At 39.9% G+C, this 15,898-nt stretch overlaps 1 protein-coding gene and 1 long non-coding RNA gene across 7 annotated transcripts in view; one reads left to right on the top strand and one right to left on the bottom strand.

The window, feature by feature from the left end:
* Nucleotides 1-15,898, top strand: part of ADAMTSL1 (ADAMTS like 1) — an 873,417-nt gene that overhangs the window by 317,135 nt on the left and 540,384 nt on the right. The gene's annotated exons all lie outside the window — the stretch shown is intronic.
* On the bottom strand, nt 5,912-14,680 carry LOC144321663 (uncharacterized). Of its 4 annotated transcripts, none has more exons than XR_013387259.1 (4): nt 14,599-14,680; nt 13,750-13,915; nt 11,606-11,761; nt 8,302-9,294 (listed from the first exon to the last, which is right to left on the bottom strand). It is a non-coding gene; the product is annotated as an uncharacterized LOC144321663 (long non-coding RNA). The 4 variants fall into 4 exon arrangements; XR_013387258.1 differs by lacking the exon at nt 14,599-14,680 and adding an exon at nt 14,136-14,191; XR_013387260.1 differs by lacking the exons at nt 8,302-9,294; nt 14,599-14,680 and adding an exon at nt 5,912-6,357 and having other exon boundaries at nt 13,750-14,185.

The raw sequence follows: 15,898 nt of genomic DNA on the forward strand, positions 1-15,898 counted from the left end.
TGATCTTTAGTATAAAAAGGACTTAGTAGCCACTAAACTCTTCAATCAAAGAAAAGGAGAGCAAAAATCATAAAGCAGTAGGATATAAATATCACAATCAGAAAATCACAGAGCTACTACAAGACTTGGACTCAATTATTTCAATCAAGTTTCTGAGCTGCAGTAAAAACATCCTCCATTAGGGGGCCTCATAACCCTGCTTTGGTCTGTGTGCCTTGTCACTATAGAGTGACAGATTCTCGCTCTCACCTTCAGTTTCTCTTTTTCAATATCTCCCTCGTTCTCACTGAAAAATGGATTAGTTGAGAATATGTTACGTGTATGTATTTTTTCCTACATGGTTGCATAATTCTCAACATTTGGACAAAGAAATTACCATGTAACACATGAAGGAAAAATCAAGAATGTGACACCTTTATGTATACACTCTGAATACTAATATCACCAGTTTCTGGATTTCTGGATAGTTTAGTGTGTATTGAGAAATAATGGACTATCACAAGTAACTGGATATTTTAAGGAAAGAGGTTTGTACCCCTGGAGAGACCTATTGGAGGAGAGAGTCTTACTTAACCCCCTTCACTTCAGACACAGAACAAGGAAGTCGACTAAGTGATTTTTTCATTAATCTTGAGATAGGAAGAATAAGTTGGAAGCAAAAAAAATAGAAATGATGGAGTTAGGATACTAAAAATATTCCCATTTGCACAAATCATAAAGGCACATTCTAGACTTGCCGAGTGAAAATTAGTGGCTTAGAAATGCATTTTTTAAACTGTCTGATCCTCAGCTTTTTACCTGAGTTGATAGAAGGGTATCACTTCTGCTATTAGGAGTCTTTTGAATTTTTCTAAGTGATTTCATTTATTTATTTGTCAGAGAGAGAGAGAAATCAAGAGAGAGAGAGAGAGAGAACAGAAGCGGGGGAACTGCAGAGGGAGATGGAGACGTTGACTCCCCACTGAGCCAGGAGCCCAATGTGGGGCTTGATCCCAGGACCCTGGGATCATGACCCGAGTCGAAGACAAACACTCAACTCACTGAGCCACCCAGGCATCCCTGAAGTTTTTTGAATTTAATACAAAATGCTTCAAATGTATAGAAAAATATAAAGAGATTACAAAAATCAATGTGCCCGTCCCTAAATTTAACGAATGTTAGCATTTTACCATATTTACTGGAGGTTTTTTTTTTTAATAGGTCAAGATTTTAAGAAAAAAAAATTAGGCTAGTTGGGCCTACTGCTAACGTTTCATGCCTAGTTTGAAGATTTTTTATTCAGTGGAAATTCTTATGTGGTATTGCTAAAGCACTGTGAATCAAGAGTAATCAAACATGATATTTCTTGAAAACCCTAAGGATGCATAGCTCTCAAGGCTCCTCATGTTACCCTTCACCAAAAGCCAAAACCAAAATGCATGCTTCAGAAACTATTAGTCTGAAATATTCTCTGGAAGGACTAGCTCAGGGCAGAAAGGTTGGCCTGGACTCAGTGGTTGATGAGGGAGGACATGATTCACTGTTAAGGATGGGATTCTCTCAGGGGCAGTTGCTGAGCTATTTGGAATCCCTGATCCATTTTCTAATGGGATCATATATTGTGAAGCTTCTCAAAAACATATTCTTCTTGAAAATAAAATGACATACCTATATTTATTTATATTAAGTACTTACTATCCAATCTTCTGTCCTGTTGTGTAAAAGTATAAAATAATCATGAGGTAGACAAATGTTAACAGTTTAGCCTACATAAATTATCATTCAGATTCTAAGTGCCTGAAAAGTATCACAAATTAATATCTATGCTCCATTCAAACCTAATAATGGGAGTTATGGGGAAACAATGGTATGCCCTCCCTTGCCTCCCTCTTAAGGAGGGGCTGGAGGACACCGATAAGGATGCAGTTCTTTTGAGACCCCTAGGGACTAAGCAGGTAGGAGCATGGTTGTTCCTGGTGCCCAGGGAGAGCCTGAAGCAGAAGAGACTGTCCTTTCCCAAGACAAAGCAAAGACCCAGCCTTAGCAACTACCTTTTGAACCTTAGGAAGCCTAGGGATCCCCTCCCCTCAAGTAGGAGCCTATGCTGCCCAGTTGCTCCATGTGACCTGGAAGGGACTGTTCCATGTTGTTAATACCAGAGATGACTCCTATAGGAAGGCAGATGTGGTCCCAGGCCTTGCTAATGGAAAACAGGGTTTCCTGTCCCAGGGAGGCTGAGGAGTTTAATGGTTGTTCTGCATGCTTCCCAGAGAGCTATTAGTTCGCAAACCGATTCACTGACAGGTAGTAGTAGAAGAAGCTACTTGTCTACCACCTGTGGCTGGTTTGCCACTGCTCAAAGGCTTTAAAAACCTAAATTGTACGAGTTCTGAAGGAACAGAAAACCCTTGTCAGGGGAAAATAATGATGAGTCACTACAGAGAAAGGTAATCCTGAGAGGGAACCCGTGTGAACACCCTAGAATAGCAGGTATCTGTGAAGTAGAACTGATGGGAGAAATAAGAGAGGATCCTACCAAAAAATGCCAGAGAACTGTCAGAAAGACATAATTAGGGCACTACCAAACTAAACTAAGGCAGACTTTAAAATCAAAAACAAATATCCTGATCAGGAGAATGCTTATTACAGGGAGCTGAATTTGTAATGCGGAGGAGGCAGAGACATCCCTCCCCACCCCCACCCCCACCCCATATAGAGAGGAGGCATAAAGAAAACCATAGCCAGGAGGAAACGGATAGCAGACTGGAGGACATATTTAGGAGACATAACATGCAATAGGAGAATTTCTGGATAAAAAAAATGGGGATGGGGGTGTAGATGAAGGAGAAGTAATAATAGAAAAAAGAATTTTCCTGAGCTTCAGCATTTTGAACATTTTGAGTCTTTAGACTAGAGAAGTTTATGGAGCCGTGAGAGAAGACCTATGTTTTGACACTTTCTGGTAACGTTCTAAACTCTAGGGAAGGTGAAAGAAATCGTACAGTTGTCCGAACAGAAATTGCAGGTTAGTAACAAGGGGTGTGTTCCTTTATGGCGGAAGATTTCTATAAGCACTTATCCGTTTAAAAGTATTGTTTAAATTGAATGTATTTTCTAGTAGAATGTCAGCTGGGGTTTGGTTTTGTTGGTAGGAAGGGACTGGATAACGTGATTTCAAGGCTCACATCAAGGAAAATGGGTGTGTGAGGAGCCAAGAAAATGATGAGAGAAGAAACTTGTGTGAGGAAACTTGCCTCACTGGACATTAAATGTTTCTACAAAGCTACTGAAAACCAAAAGAATAGAACTGGCGCAGACAGAGACATTAGTGCAACATAGTAAATGTCCAGAAATAGATGCAAACATATGTGAGAAATTACTTTTGACAAAGATGGAATTGCAGTTCAGTGGGAAAAGTTTGGTTCAGCTAGACAAAATTGGATAGCATTGCTGACATAATTGACTATCCAACATAGAAGAAAACAAAGCTAAATGTCAGTCCGTATTACTGAATGAATTCCAGATCAATTAACAGTATAAATATAAAATACAAAATAATAAAAATATTAGAAAAAAATTTCCAAGCAAGACAGGAAATCATGAAGCCAAAAGAAAAAATACATTAAACTGTAGCTTTTTAAATTGGATGTTAAAAGATTCTATAAAAAGAAAAAACTGAGAGACTGGGGGGAAAAGTTGCAATGCAGATGGAAGACAAAAGGGTAATATTCCTAATATTAAAAGAATTTCTTGAACTTAAGAAAACATATAACTCAATAGAAAAATGGGCAAGGAATATGGAAGTGGAATCCAAATTTCCTGTAGACATGCACATGCTCAACTTCATTTACTAGTCATTAGAAAACATGCAAATTGAATTAAAAATGAGATATTTTAAAAACCATCACATTGACAAAACTAAAAGAATAAAAGTATCCATTACTAGTCAGAATGTTAGGAAATGGGCAGTCTTACACATTGCTGGCTGGATATTCGATTGCCACCATTTCTGAAAGTCATTTTGCAATATCAAATAAAATTTAAAATATACATATGCTTTGACTCAGCCATCCAACTTTGGAGGATCTCTGAAAAGCAAGCATCAGGAGGTAAAGATGCATGTTACAGCTCATTTGCCTCAATGTCTTCCAGCACTCTAAACTGGAAACAAAATCAGCTTTTGCCATCAGGGAGAGATTAATTATGTCACATCCATACCAGGGAATATTGCACTGCTATTTAAAAAAAAAAAATTATTGCACTCTGCCAACTTGAGGAGGTGTCCATGATGCAGTGATAAGCAAGAAAACCAAGTTGCAGTATGTTTCATTTTCAAAAAATGAGATTTTGCATATGTCTATATGTGAGTGTGCATGTCTGTATGGGTATAGAGAAGGTGGATGGAAGGATGGACTTTGAATGTTAATATTACCTTGGAATAAAGGGAACTCTAGGTGGATGGAGATGACTCACTTTCCTTTATACATCTTTTGATGATTCTACTGGTAAAGATGACCATGTAGGAGTTTAGTAATAAAAATTTAAAAATTAAAGAAAATAAGACTATAAAATTTTTATTTTATAAAAATAATATAAAAACCTAGGCCTGTATTTTCTGAAATTAAAGCTAAAGCTCCCACTTTTTCCATTACTAAAGGAACTGTCATTTATTTCTCTCTAAAATGCAAGAATAGAAATGGCTTACCAAAAAAAAACCTTAAGTATATTCTCAATGATCTGGGCCTGTTTCCAGAGGCCATCAAGCCTTTCTGTAGTTACAGCTTCAGTCTTTTCAACGTGGGTCCAGCTGTCTTATTTCAGTAGTCGGAACTACTGTTCAGGATTTCCATTTTAACCTGATTATATGCTTTTTAAAAATGCTAGCTGAGGAGAGCAGTCCCAAAATTTTCAGAGATCTCCCTGTGAGTAACCATTCCACTAGAATTTCTCCTTCAAGCAGAGTGTTAGGGGAAGAATCACAGCCCTACTTCCCAGGTGTCAGAATGCAGCAAGCGCTAATATGCATATTATCATCCCTTTTTCTAGGCCACTGTTCATATACAACCTTTGAAACACATCCCCATTCCCATTGTGGGTCTTTGGCAACACAATCGCATGGCAATCCTTGTGCTGACCCCTCTGTATAACTTCCGCCTGGAGACTCCCTGTGGCATTACTGCATTGGGGCGGCAGTGTATCTCCCAGTGATTCAGAACTTGAGCTCTAGAGTCAGGCTCCCTAGGGTTGAATCTTACCTCAGCTACTCCCATGAGCTGTGTGGCCCCCTCCTCTTCCTCCACTGTAAAATGGGGTAGACAATAATGCCTCTATCACTGGTCTGTTATGAGATAATCTCTATAAAGCTCTTGATGGATGATATGCTAGTCATCATCATCATTATCATCATTTGAGGACTACAATCATTGAGAAGTAGCCAGCTTTTCTTTTACTAGTATCTTACACAGCTGTATCTGTGCACCTATGCTTGACATTCTGATTAATGGACTTGCAATAAGAAGAAAGTACAGGAAGAAGAGAAATGTGAGAGCATCATTTTATATCCTATCAGCATGCCTCACTTTAAAAATAAAAACAAACCACTGGGAAGATAGAATGCTTCAGCTATGTGACAAGAAGGGGAAAGCTTGATCTGCTCTTTAATACATTAAAATCCAATATAAAGGAGCTAAATTTGTCACATTATGCCGAACAAGAATTAAATTAGTCAGCTCCCCTTATCCTGACACCAGGGACTCAATTTTCAAAAGCCAACTCACCTTCCCCTGATAATCTGTGGGTATATATTGTTCCTATATTCCAAGCGTAACCTTACTGTTCTTGCAAGTGACATTACATTGATCTTCGATAGTGAAAGTTGCTATTAAAATGCTTGACTGAAAATTCATATTTCTGACTTGTGTTCATTTTTCCTTTTAATAGAACTTAACAGTGTTTGAAGCTTGGTTGGGAATTACATCAACAAATCCAGGCTTTTGGTATTTTGGTGTTCTGGCCATCCAGGGATAAAAAAGGGTCCCAATCCACTTGCCCGTTTGTGGACTGTAACTGGAGGGAGTGAGCACTAGGGGGCGCTGCTACCTTCTTTACCCTGTGCCAGGCGCGTCAGGAGGAGTTGGCTAGCATCTTTCAGCTTAAAGCATGATGTGTGTATGCACATACTGAGACAAAAAGAATGAGGCTTTCAGAGTAAAAACAGATGAAACTCTCAGCAGGTTTCACATGTCAGTACTTAATTTCTGCAGAGTCAGAAAGAAGGCTTTGTTTTTTAGGTTGTACTCCTGTGACTAACTACTTACGTGAACTTCTCCTAGAAAAGCTTTGAGCTTTTCTGTGAATCCCCAGTGCATTTAGCATTTCCTATGAAATAAGAAATAGGCCTTTTACATCACAGGATATGTATGAATAAAGGTGTGAAATATGAACCAATCATAAATACTGTGGTTTCCTCTCTAAAGGAAATATCTATGTTTGCAAATCCAGAGACAGGTGAAAATGAGGACTTTGTCTTTTCATACTCGGTTATTAAATCTTATTTATTTGGATGCAATTCATCGTTCTGTCAAAATCCCACCATCTCCCGGCCTCTTCTCCCACCTCCCTGCCTCCTTCCTGATTTCCAGTAGGTCCTCAATAAGCCTACCTACCATCTACCCTATTTGCCAGAAGACCCACAGAGTCTTTTTTACAACAAAACTGCGCAGGAGAGATTACAATTTGTTTCCAAATATGCTCGTGGTCTTGTGTCTCAGATGCCACTGACTTTTGCTTCATCAAAGGGCCCTGTTTTTGATTTTTCATGTCTATTTGGCTGTTTTCCTTGTTCTGTTCTAAAACGTGCTTCCAACCAAAGCATAATTTCTCTTGCTTTTATCATGAGATTTCATTTCTTAAAACTTCCTTGGTGACGCTGTACTCCTTTGGGCATAGTCTACAATCTGTACCTCTGTGTTGATGGTACCTCATAAGTGGCCTCAAGATGGTTTTTGTGGTGCTAGAACAAGGTCAAAGGGCAGCAGGTTGGCCAGGAGGTTTAGCTGAGCATGAGGAGTTTGATAAAGACAGAAAATGCTAGGCAGGCAATGGATTGGTTGTAATTAGAAGGAGAGCAACATAGACCCCTGTGGTCTTGACAGGGTTGCTTGGAGTTCTTCAGAGGCGAGTACAAGAAAGAAATCTGAGTGCAGGATCTGATGGGCCCTAGAACTGGAATACACAGGTGCTTGAGGAGGTTTCTAAAAGTTCACTACAGATGTTCTCTAAAACACTACTCTAGAGGATGGTAGTATAATGGAAAAAAAAAAAGTGGTTAATGAAATGAATAGAGGAAGACCAGAGAGTTGATGAGGTAGGAGAGAAACAGGGAAGTTTAGAGCTAATTCTGGAAGCTACTAGCCTCAGGCAGTTTTACTTCTAGCCCCAGGATTCATTGCTTACATGTGTACCAGATGAGACAGCAGTGTTGCCCAGCAACCGTAGAAATATACAGCCTGGGGGCTGTGATGGTGACATCCCCCTGTCAGCACTGCCTGTTCCCTGGGAACATTTTCTTTGATTCATTTTCCCAAGAAATTTCATTAAGGCATGTTCAAAGTAAGGAAGCTAAACCCCTACTGACTTATAGGCCTCTTCTGCTCTTACACTTTATCTGCCAGAGAAGTCCCAGAGACAGCTGTACCTCTGCCCCAACCTTACTTATACATTTTATTGAGACTATATTTTTTTATCCATTAAAAAATTATTTCTTAATATCTCCAACTCATTTTGAAACACACCCATAAAATAAACATGACTGATAGGTAGAAATTTGCAATAGATGATGGATAAGTAGGAGAGAAGTCAAATATAACACATTATTAGTATGGAAACTTGGGGAATTCTTTCAGATTTACTGAATGTTTGAAATTTTTCATACAAACATCTTCAAAAAATAACAACAACAAAATAGCAATTCTTCAAGAGCCCCCTACTGTGGACTAAAGGGGATCTAAAAAGATAATGCAAAAGGCAAGGAATTCCTTGAAAAAACAAATAACTTGATTCAAAAATGATCAGTGGACTTGAATAGACATTCTCCAAAGAAAATATGTAACTGGCCAATAAGCCCATGAAAAGATGCACAACACCATTAGTCATTAGAGAAATGCAAATAAAAACCACAATGAGATACCATTTCATACTTCTTATGATGGCTATTTTCCAAAATAAGTAATAATAACAACAACAATAACAACAATAATAATAACAACAACAATAGTAATAATAAGATTACCAATAATAATAATAACAACAATAACAAGGTTTTGGTGAGGATATGGAGAAATTGGAATGTACATTCCTCATACATTGCTGTGGGAATGTAAAGTGGCGCAGCTACTATGAAAAAACTAGATTAGCAGTTTCTCAGAAAGTTAAGCATAGAGTTACCATAGGATCCAGCTGTTTCCATCCTAGGTATATACCCAAAAGAATTGAAGGCAGGGATTCAAACAGATGCATGTCTATGTTTACAGCGGTGATATTCACAGTAGTTGAAAAGTGAAAACACCCCATGTATCCATCAACAGATGACTGAATGGAAAAGCAAAATGTGGTATATACATACAATGAAATATTACTGGGCCATAACAAGAAATGAATTTTTGATGCATGCTATCATATGGATGAATTATGAAAATATTTCACTAAGCAAAATAAGCCAAATATGAAAGGAAAAATGTGAGTCCACTTAAATGAAGTATGTAGCTTAGCCAAATTCAGAGAGATGGAAATAGAATCCAGTTTACTAGGGCTGGGTAGGCATGGCAAGGAGCGATTAGTGTTTAATGGGCAGAGTTTCTGTTTGGGGTGATAACAATTTCTGGAAATATGTAGTGGTGATGGTTGTACAATCCTGTGAATGAATGTACTTAATGTCACTAGACTGTATACTTAAAATGGTTACAATTGTAAATTTCCTATTATGTATATTTTACCACAATTTTTTTTAAAAAAGCAAGAGTTCTTTCCCAAACAAAATGCATATCTAAATGAGAAGACAAGGCAGTATGCTACTATGCAAAAGGAGGTAAATTTATAATTATCTGAAAGAAGAGAAAGAAAATAAGCTGGGGACAACAAAAGAACACTGTGGAGGAGGTGGGTCCCGTGCCAGATATCCAAGCAAAAGAATGGGGTTGGGAAATGCAAGGAGAGACTTGCCAAGTAAGCTTTTCATCTGCAGCTTTCCCGGCGGTTCTTTGTTCTTCCCTTAATCTGTCCACCCTTGCCTCTTGCCATCTAAAGCAGAGGTCCCACCTGGCAAAGACAAAAACGTTTCATGTGTGGCCTGGATCTCCACACACCTTCCTTAGGACCTTGGACTCCCAGTGATCCTCTCCACATCATCAATCTCTCGCCTGTTCCTGCATTCTTCCAACAGCACTCAAGTGTGTTCAGACTGCTCAAAATAAACCAACCAACAAAATCTACAAATCTATCCTGGTCCTCTACGCACCTGGGTGTCTCTCCCATCATTCTCCTCCCCTTTGTAACCAGACATCTTCACTTGCCATCTACACTTCCTTAATTTTTTTGCAGCACGTAAGCTCTTCTAAACTGGTTTCTCTCCTGATTATTCACTTAGATTACCACTGCCCAGGTCAGCAATGAGCCCAGTGAACACTTCTGACTCCTTATCAGAATTGCCAAGAACAGCCAACACAGTTGTTGACTTCCTGTCCTTCACTTCCAGTAAAGCTGCCCTTCACTCTGTCTTCATTGCTGGTTTCTGTTTCTTGCACATTCTCCTGGCTCAATATCATGTTGTCATCTCTCCACTTTCACTCTGTAGATAATTCATCCCCTCATGGCTTAAAACACCATGTGTGTGCCTATCAAAGTCATAATCCCAGCCCAAACTTTGTTTAAGAGTATGAGGCCCAAAAGACAAACTACCTACTACCCATCTCTATTTAAATTTCTCATCCAGCTTCACAAACTTGGGGGTGCTCCTCAAATGCAGCGTACAAGACTCTGAGTGAGCATAGCCCTACCCTTTCTGCCCAACCTTTAACTCACTGAGTTCCTGCAACCATGTTCTTCTGATTTCCCAGTGTGCCAAACTAGTTTTCTCAGTAAATGGAGCCTACCAACACCTGAGCCATAAACTTTTATAAGATGAAACAAATGTAAAATGCTCAGAAAAGTGGGAAATGTTGCAATTGTTATTTTCATCACTTAATTATTATACCAGTCTACTCGGGCAAAGAGAGGAACACAGAACCGTGATAGAAATCCATAATTACAGCTCTTTTCTAGTTATTGAAAGAATAAGCTATCTTTTTTTTGATGACTATTTGGCATTTTTAACTCTTCAAGGAGTTGGAAATAATTTGATCATACCACCCCCTCTGGAAATCTTGGAAATTAGTTTTTAATCCATATTTTAAAAACGGAGAAAACTGAGGCTGGGCAGTTATCAAAGGAATCAGCCAATTCAGGGCAAATAGTCCCACTATTATGTATTGTTTAGCCTCGGGTGAAGCTTTAATTCCATTTCAGCTTTCCAGCTAGCAATGCTGGCATTGTGTAGACAGCACCATACTTGCTAAAAATGGTGACTGGCCAATTAAAGCCCCCTGCTGTGTCTTCCACCCACTGAATTAGATTCCTTACTCTCTCATGCAGGACAAAGCAAGAATGCTTCAAGTACCAAATCATTTGGCAGTCTTTGATGGCATGAAAAACAACTGTTTGTATAGCAAAATATTTTCCAGAACTAGAAGCCCATAAAAATTACTGCCTTCTTTTTAATACACAGAAATATTCTGCAAGCATGACTCTCTCAGCTTTCTGCAATATGGCGCCCAGAAGGGAAAAGGCCCTGTCCTCTTCCACTGTGGCATTCTCTACTTTGTCACCACGTTTGGGCTACCTGGGTCCAGGACCTCCACAGTGCCTGCCCCCTCTCTGCCCATCCTCCCACCGACTGCACTGACTGTTGGCCGTCCCAGTGTAAGGAGAGAGCAAATCCAACTTGGCGAGGCTGGCCCCTCCCTGCTGATGCCGGGGCCTTGGCATTGCTTTTGCTGCCAGTCTGGTTGCTTCCTTGTTGCCTTTGGAAGCCTGCACTTTCTCTGTGGGTTTTGTGGTCGTTTCCATCCGCCAGTGTGGTCCCTTTCAGAGGCACTAGCGTGCCAGACCAGCCTATTTGAATTGGTGCCAGGCCACTTACTGGGGAGGTGAGGCCAAATCCCATATATTTAAAACTGTAATGCTTTGCTTGTCCACCTAGCTCCTGTCTCCTGAAGTCATTAGTTGTGGTTTTACTTTACTGTTAAAACACTCTTCTTTTTTTCCTTTCTCTCAGCTCTGGCTATTTTCAGCTCTATATATTTAGCAAGTTGTGTGTAGGTAGAGATTCTGCTGTTCTACTTAAATCTCTATTTTTTTCTGTATGTGTGTGTGTGTGTATGTGTGTGTGTCCTAAGGAAAGAGAATGTGTTTCTTATTAAATGGGGGAGGAGGGGAGGGTGAAGATAGAGAGACCTGATGTTTGACTAGAACAGAAATAAGGGAACAGTGGCAGCCTGTCTGCTAACACAGGGGTAGGGAGAAGCCCACTTACATGGCCACAGGATAGATGTCCTCCTGAGCTTACATTTCTTTGGAAAAATAGACCTTTGGTTGCTTCAGAGAGGCCTTCTGTGCTTCGTTTTGCTTGGCATAGTTCAAGGTTCTGAGAAAGTCATGGGGATCTCTTTGCATCTTGCCACGTCTAAAGCTTTGCAGAGATCAAGCATGATTGTACAGTGTAAGGCAGATAAATAACAACAATTCCATTCTGCAGTGGAATTGGGGGAGTTAAGGGATTTTCCTGACATCCCTCAGGAAGCTATAGACACATCTAGGAACACAACATGCGAATTCTAGTCTCAGACTTTGCACCCCTGGCCACATCGCCCTGTCTTTATTTACTCTACAACTCTGCACACATGTTTTTTTGAGTAAATATTTGATTCTGGGGAGATTTAGGGTGGAATAAATGCCTAACCTTCGTCAGTGGAAGGTGCTGGATTAACAGGGCTTTCGACCAAAGTCTGCCATCTATCAGTATGTCACTGCAGTTTGAGCAGCATCTGTCCTTCTTCTTCAGGGGGCCTATGCCACGGTCCCAGCCGAACACATTTTTACCAAAAGCAGAAAGAGAACCCTGATACCTGTCAGTGATATAAGATATGTTTTTTTGGAGGTACCCAAAATCAAGAATGGAACTCAAAGCGCAGGAAAAATAACTTTCCAAGGGTGATAATAAAACAGCTTGCCAATGAGGGGTCAATGTGAGTGCTCCATGAAAGAAACATGGGTTATTGAGTCTCCAACATAAAATCTATGAAATTCACTCTCTGAAAAATGTGGGTTTCCCATCTGGCTTGGAAGATGCAGTTATAATATATGTGGTAGTTTTAGATATGCCAGAATTTGTAGAAACTGAGAATGTGACTAATGAGTCATATGGTAGATACAATGGAGCAAAGCCTACAACTTCATTTTAGATGGATCTTTCTAGAGTTATGGTCAAAATCCTAGAGAGTTTAAGAGCCTGATAGGAAACAAAATGAGAGCAGTGACTGGTGGTATATAAAGGAGCCACGAGCCATATGTGAGAGAGGAGTGGGAGCTGTGGGAAACCAGGATACCTATAATCCTTGTAAAGGGTGCAGTGCCCACAGCTCTAACCAGTGCTCCTCAGGCAGTATTACAGGCACGGTGTGGTCAGGCTGTCTGATTTTTTAAGAGAACATGGAAATCCTGATTTTTATGTAAATATCCCAATATTTAAATGTTAGCAACTAATTTTTTAAAATTTACAACACTGCGTTAGCCAAAGAAAGCATATTCTACAAGACACATTCAATGGATAGGCTGCCAGTGAATTTTTTTTTAACTCTTGAAGGTGACGATTTATGCGATGAAACACAGGAGCTTTTAGGGGGAGTTTGTAGAGAATCTGAGAACCAGGGGAGGTGCAGGGTGATTTGGTACAAGCCAGAGATTCGCATATGCCACCTACCATGGCAATACATTGACTCACAAATAACAAGTCTAACAAAAGCATTTCGAACAGGAGAAGAAAGGAAACCCAGGAGAACTCATCAGGGTATGTGGGCTCAAAATATAAACTGGTCCTGGTTGGGTTAGGCAAGCAGGAGAGCAAGAGGCCACATGGGATATTTAGGTGGCTGTGGAGGGAGTATTTTTGACTTGCACACACCTGGGATCCACACCAAAAGAATGTCGTGTTTGAGCAGGTTAAGAGCAAAAGCTGGAACTAGCAAGTGAAACATAAGTAACAGCCTGTTACACATCTGATTAATGAGTTAGGCTGTGCCAGGATGGTTAAATGAAAGAGACAGGGAACTAGTATGCACAGGACTTGTAGCTCAGAGCTTTCCAAAGTCAGTGAAGTATTGTTTCACTATTAGGGTCTTTGAAGGCATATGTTATGTATCTTTTACATCACTGCCCCCGGCATAGTGGTTGGCACATGAGAAGTCCAGTAAATAAATGATTACTGAATATATTTGAAACCATAACAACATGATAGCACGTGAGATGCCAAAGGGGACACAAGTTCGTAATGACCCATCTGGTACCAAATTTAATGGCTCCTTGTCAGTGCACATACTACTCAGGGGAGGAGTTTTAACATTATCCAGTCTCCAATTATCCCCCCTTGAATGTCTTACTATCCTTCTTTCTTGATCTTACCTTTCTGGGATTCTGCGCCGTTAATGTAAACTACTGGCTCCTGCTGCTTCCTCTACATGCTTCTTCAATGTTGGTGTTAGCTGGAGCCGTAGTATTCTTTCTACGATGTTCTTCGGTGATCTCCTCAATGTTTACTGGCCATTTGTTGACATCCCTACATTCCAGCCTGAACTCAAATTCCAAAATAAAATTTCCAGTTACTGTTATGGGCTGAATGGGTGTGTCTATCCCCTTACCCAATTCATATGTTGAAGCCCTGACATCAATGTGGCTGTATTTTGAGACAGACCTCTAAGGAAGAAATTAAGGTTAAATGAGGTCAGAAAGGTGAGTCCTTGATCTCATAAAGTTAGTGTACCTCCAAGAAGAGAATCCAAAGAGCTTACTCTCTTTCCATCTCCCTCATTCTCTCCCTCCTTGTCCCCCACCATCTCTGTCTCTCTGTCTGTGTCTGTCTCAGTCTCTCTCTTTCTCTCTCTCCACCTAGAGGAAAGGCCATGTGAGCACAACAATGAGATAATGGCTGTGAGATAATGGCTGCCTACAAGTCAGAAAGAGAACTCTCACCAGAAACCAAATTTGCTGGCACCTTGATCATGGACCTCTAGGCTCTGGAACCATGAGAAAATAAATGTCTATTGTTCAAGCCCCCCAGGCTGTGGTATTTTGCTTTGTCATCCAGAGGTTGCCCGATCTATGTTTCAGGATCTTAATCAGTTTTTGCCTGAGATTTCTCTAAATTGACCTCCAAGTCCCATTCCCTCTGGACTTAAGTTCATCTTGTACCTTACTTGAGAGTTACTGTTCTGAAACATCTGATTATATCCCAGCCCTCTTTTAAACACTTACATTTCCACCCAAGTCTAAATTCCTTGTTGCAATAGAGGAAAACCTCAGCTGAAGAGGTATATCATCCAGAAGAACCTGTTAGGGGTGGTAACAAAAAGAAGTGGAGGACGTCAAAAGCCAGGAGCACTGCCTAAGAAGTACCCTTACCAAAGATCCTGAGGAAGCTGAGCATTCCCCAGTGGTTAGCCACCAGGAGTGAGGCAAAGGACATTAGGAAGTATGGCATTTGAGTGGCATGGGAAATTTCTACTTCTAATTTAATGACAATTTTTTAATGACACTTTTTTAATGTTAATAATTTATTAAGCTGAATTCCTTACTAACATTTCTTTTTTAAAAAAATGTATTTTATAATCGTAAGAAACTTCACATGAGAACTGCTACCCTCTTGACAAATATATTGGTGACAGTAGGTACAATGTTGTGCAGCAGGGCTCTCCAGCTTACTCATCTTGCTTAACTGAAACTCTAGCCCAGTGATGAGCAACTCTTCATTTTCCCTTCCCCTAGCCCCTGGAAACCAGTGTTCTATCCTTTGATTCTCTGAATTTGACTATTTTAGATAGTTCATGGAAGTGGAATCATGTGGTGTCTGTTTTTCTGTGACTTGCTTATTTCGTTTAGCATAGTGTTCTCAAAGTTCATCCATGTTGTTGCATATGGCAAAATATTCTTTTTTTTTAAGGCTGAATAGTGTTCCATTATATGTATTACCACATTGTCTTTATCCACTCATCCACTGATGGACATTTGACTTAATGTTTATCATAGCCTATTTCCTCATACTTAATGAACATCCAAACCAAAATCGGCCTTGTCATACAAATGGTGGAAGTAGGCAAATTTTGAAGAACCTCTCTCCCTCCTTCCCCAACCCCCCTCTCTATCTTTCCCTCTCACACAGACGCACACACATACTGAAGTATAGGATATTGTTTCATACTGGAGGCTCTGGATTTAGATCCAGACTCTCGATTTAAATTCTGGCTCCATTACTTACCATGTGACCTCGAGCAAGTGACTATTTTGCCAAACCTTTGCTTCTCTGTTAAATGGTTATAATAGTTTGTAACTTGCTTTACAAACTTGTCATAAGGGCTAAGTAAGGTGTAGTGCTTAGTACAGTGTCTGACTGATAGTAAGTACTCAGTAAATGTTTATGCTGGTATTAGCAGTAGCCACAATGATAGTATTTTCCAAAGATTTGTTTAAAGAAAAGTGTTAATGAAAAGTGCTGTAAAATTCTAGGGCTCTAGACAGGCCAGCTTCCTCTCGCTCCATGAATATACCAGGCACGTCC

The sequence above is a fragment of the Canis aureus genome, chromosome 10 (genome assembly GCF_053574225.1).
Source record: "Canis aureus isolate CA01 chromosome 10, VMU_Caureus_v.1.0, whole genome shotgun sequence".
Classification (NCBI taxonomy): Eukaryota; Metazoa; Chordata; class Mammalia; order Carnivora; family Canidae; genus Canis; species Canis aureus.